Below are 4,642 nucleotides of genomic sequence, written 5' to 3' on the forward strand. Positions count from 1 at the left end.
CTGGTGCTGATTCACCTTGGCATCCTTTAGTCTCCTCCTTTCTCTTCCCTGCCTTTTTATGTTTAGAAGTCGTTTTTCAAGGTTACTTATCAAGCTGCCTGCCTTCTGCTTTTGTTTGCTTCCGTGTTACAGGATGAAATGATAGGACAGATGAATAACTCTCAATCAAGAATTGTGCATCTATTCTAACTGAAAATTGTCTTACAGTCAACAGATAAAAAAAACTTATAAGGAACCCCCAGTCAACCAAACTTTTTTCCTGTGAAAAAAGTAAAAACCTTTGTAAAAACCAGTTTTTATGCAGATAGTTTTTACGCACCCTCAGATCCTCAGTGTTGAAACTGGGATGCTATCACACTGTTCCTCATGACCTGCATGAAATACAGATAAGTTTTGGCAGACAAAAAGCTCCCAAAGAACAAGCTAGTTGAGAACTTACATATGCCAAACTGTTTAATAGAATACTTTAACACAGATACACATGTGTAGCCTTGAGGGAAGAAAGTGAGAACTTGGCTATAAAAATGAATTTGTGTTTTCCAAGTGAAATCTCTATATAGTGTCCTCTCTAGGAGTAATCCTCTAGTTTTGTTCAGCCTTCATTAAATAGCTTTCTAGTGCTCTGGATCTCCTTGAATAGGATTTTGTTATTTTACTGCATACTGTGAGCTAATGCGACTTCTGGACTTAGTCCATTCTGTGATGTCTTGACATCTAGTCTTCGGGTATAAGCCGCTGATTATGTTTTCAAACTTCACAGAAAGCAAAAAAAAAAAAAAAAAAAAGAGCTGAAGAAAATGCTGCAGCTTTTCAGCGTGATCTCATGCACGGCCGCATGCTGGCAGAATGTTTAAATTTCTTGTACTGTTTTAGTGCATACATACTTTCCATGGGAGTTTAAAATACTGCTGTATTTCGACTTAAAACCATTGGCAAGCAATACGTTTATAAGACAGTCTAAATGTCTTGAATCGTAGCTTTCACTGAGCTTTTTTCTCTTTACTTCATTGTTTAAGAACTTGATTTTTAAAGGCAAAGCAAGATATGTTTATGCTGCAGTGCAATACAATTGTTAAATCATTTATTTAGAGAAGCTGCTGGATTACGTAGCTCTTCTATTGCTTTATTTTATTCAATTTTTCCATTAGCACTTATAAAAATCATGCCACATGTAGAAAGGCTGTGAGGAAAATAAGCATCTTGTTTGGACTTAAATCCTTTCTGTGGAGTGTTGATATAGAACTTAATAGTAAATGTGCCGCCAGTAGTGCTGGTATGCCAAAATAGAGTTCCCAAAATGGCTCACAGAGGCTCCCTGCTGTAGGAAAAAGGGCTGTTTTCATGTCCTTTCCCTGTGAGTCCAGCCTTAGCTGTGGCTGTGATGCTGGTGATGATGATGGGGCATTTGAACAATGACAATTCAGGGCTTGTGCGTGCCAAAATTCCCCAAGACTTGTGACTTTGTATTGCTCCTGAGAACCACAAAGAATTCATTTGGAGAGTGTGGTATGGGTGGCAAAGAGAAGTCTTGCTACAGAACTTGCCTTGTTTCTCTGCTGGGTTTTGCAGCCTCTCCTGAGCTCTGTCCTCCTGCAGCGACTGAACATGTTGCTCCCTCCTCTGAGCTGGCTGGACATTTAGCTCAACACTAGACTGAGCTCAGACGTGACAGGCCCCTAGTGACAGATGATTTTGTAGCATCACCTGGCACAGGGCTGTGTGCTGCTGGCTAAGAAACACTGTGCTGCATGTGTGTGTGTGATTTTGTTGATAATGCACTATTCCTCAGCAGTGCTTTTTGTCTCACTTTAAGACAAATCCTACTATGGGTGTGTTTTGAAAACGTGGGCTGTAAGGGCTGCCTTGCAAGGACCTAGTCCAGCACCCTTTCTGTAACTGGTTGTTAGTGTTTACTATAATAACCAATGAAGAACTAAAGTCCTTCATTCTTTCCAACTCTAATGTGTTCAAGCTGCCTGTCTTTTCTCTCTTTCAAGGGATGTCTCTTTTTCCATTACACATGCTCAGTGCCTTACTTCAAACAGCACAACATTCCTTTGATTCTGTTCATGGGACAAACAAGTTGACTGATGAAGGGAATTTACCTGTGAAAGAAGTGCCCGAGACTGTTTACACTGTCCTTGTCCAGTTGCTGGCTGGCTACACAGTGTGCTTCTGAAGTGAAGCTTTGTCTGCTCCAAGTTGACTTGGCTCTCATGAATGCACATCCTTAGTTTCTCATGTGCAGATCTCATCTAGTAAAGGGCTGAATAACTATCAGGTCTGCTAGATAGCCCTTGACAGCCCTTTACAAGCCTCCTGGAGAAGGAAAACAAAACCCTGCTCAAGGAGGTGGCCTGGTTTGGGGAGGGGATGGAGTGGACTGGATAAAGAGAGACACTGGGGTAGAACTGGGTCTTTAATGGAAGAGTCTGCAGTGAGAGCTGGAGAAGAGCCGAGGGAGAAGTGGAGGTAGATTTGGAAACATGGAAGAACACAAGTGCAGTGGGATTACCCATAGGATGAGGTACATGAGGAAGATGGAGGTATGCAGAAGGCAGCAGAAATAAAATCAGAAGAGAAGGATTGGCAAGGATGAGAGCTAGGGGACTAGAAGGAGTAGAGCTGGTAATGGCAGTTCTAGTCTCAGGAAGATACGTGGGTTTCAGGGCAAGTGCAGCTGAGCTCCTCCCAGTAGTAAAAGCTGTGGTGTGGCAGAGCACTCCTTCCCAGGCATCAAGGTTGCACCAGCCTTGGGGACTGTCCTCCATACTCTCCCAGGGTGGCTCAGGGAGACTGGACTGTAATAAACCTCTTAGCTACCCAAGCAGCTGCTACTCTTCTTTCATTTGTATGCTGTTTTCTCTGTTCACTATGTTTTTGAGCAGTCACGATGTTTTGCTTTTGAGTTTGAACTGACCGACCATGTGTACACCAGGGAAAGAACACCTCCCGTTACCTCACTGAAACCCCATCTGTCTTCTCAGTGAGTGTGCGCCGGCAGCACGCAATTCTTGATTACATGGTAGATGTCTTTCCTCTCATGATCGAGGGCCAAGGTGACAGTTCACTCTTAGAAGGTCGCTGGAGGAAGTGCCCTGTTTGAGGGAGTGTGTGCAGAAAAAAGTCTTTAGCCTTGATTTAAAGTAGATGTCTTATGTGAGCCATTACTCTTTCGGCATCACCTTTGGTATGCATAGATTTTGCGGAAGTCACTTTTCTGCCCTGTTCTTAAAGAATTCAGTGAGAACTTCCACTTTCTAGCTCTGCACTGGTTAGGTATAACGGAGTACGCTAGCTGTGCTTTGCCCTGAGCAATGGAAAATGGTAAAGAGTGACTTCTCTACCACTTCAGCGTTCTTTCACAGTTAAGATATTTAGAATGTGGATTTAAAAAGTTAATTCTTTTTCATTTTTTTCCACATCTTTAGCACAGTGGAGGAAACTGTCCCAAAATTCCTTTCTGTCTGTTGGAATTCTTCATATCTGTGAGCAAAGATGGAAAATGGTAACATTAGAATGGAGAAAAGTCAGCTATTTACCTCCCATTTAAAATTAGAACTGCGTGAAAACATGTGCCAGTGTGCAGTTATGATCCTAAATTAACTGATGTTAAATAGGCAGTGACCTATGAGGGTGTCACAATGTTTTTTTTTTTCTGGATGTGCATGAGTTTATTGAGATTCTCCTTTATAACCAAGGGGAGAGACACTGTTCCCTGTGTTACCCTGAGTTGCCATTGTGTCTTCTGAGAGACTACAAACTGAGGGGTGAGCCCGTTTCCTCTAGCCAGTAGTGCAAGCTCAATAGGTTTTCTCTCACGCCAGCCTGGATGTCTGTGAAGTGTGACTGACTTCCGCAGTTCAGGGCTGTCCTCACTCCTTCCTCCAACTCTTTTTCACAGGTCTAATGCACACCACCAGTCTGTCTCATTCTTGGTGTGTTGTTTAGTTTCCTACAGCATTTAGTATTGATGTTAAATAGTCATAAGGGCATACTGTACTGCTGATCTAAGCAAATTGGATAGAAAGTGAGTTAGCTTATTTCAGGACTGCCTGTGTATAATCATGTCTGGCTGGCATTTTTTTGAATATGTGTGCCCCGTTTCTTTGTGTTAGTGAAGCTTATATTGGGTGAGAATAGACTTTTAGCAGAAAATCACCAGTTCTGAGTCAAGATCTGTGTGTGCATCTGGGCACAGCATCAGCCCAAAATGATAGTGTCTAAGCTTACAAACTGTCAGCATGATTCCCAGCTGCATTTTTTAACATGCGCTGTTTAAAGAGCGAGCTGGCTGTGTATGCTATCGCTTTTGATTATAGTAGTGTGCGCCCTGGGTTCATTGCAGAAACAGGACATAACTGTGTGGTGGTTTGGTTTTGTTCCGTGGGGTGATAATTATGGTTTAGTTTTACTCCCTGTGTGTTAGAGATTTTTCTAGCTATGACAATCATTTGGTAAACGTATTGTTGTTACATCTGGTAGTACTAGGTAAGTATTTAAGCTTTACATGGTGGTGGTGTGTTTAGTACTAAGGAGCTGTGATACAGAGTTTACAAAATGCAAGAACCTAAAGTTTCTAGGGCAATGGGCAGGTTTCTTGGTTTGCTCTCCAGTGCCCTCCCGCAGGCCTCTGCTCACT

This window comes from Buceros rhinoceros, unplaced genomic scaffold (genome assembly GCF_000710305.1).
Source record: "Buceros rhinoceros silvestris isolate BGI_N320 unplaced genomic scaffold, ASM71030v1 scaffold13976, whole genome shotgun sequence".
Taxonomy (NCBI): Eukaryota; Metazoa; Chordata; class Aves; order Bucerotiformes; family Bucerotidae; genus Buceros; species Buceros rhinoceros.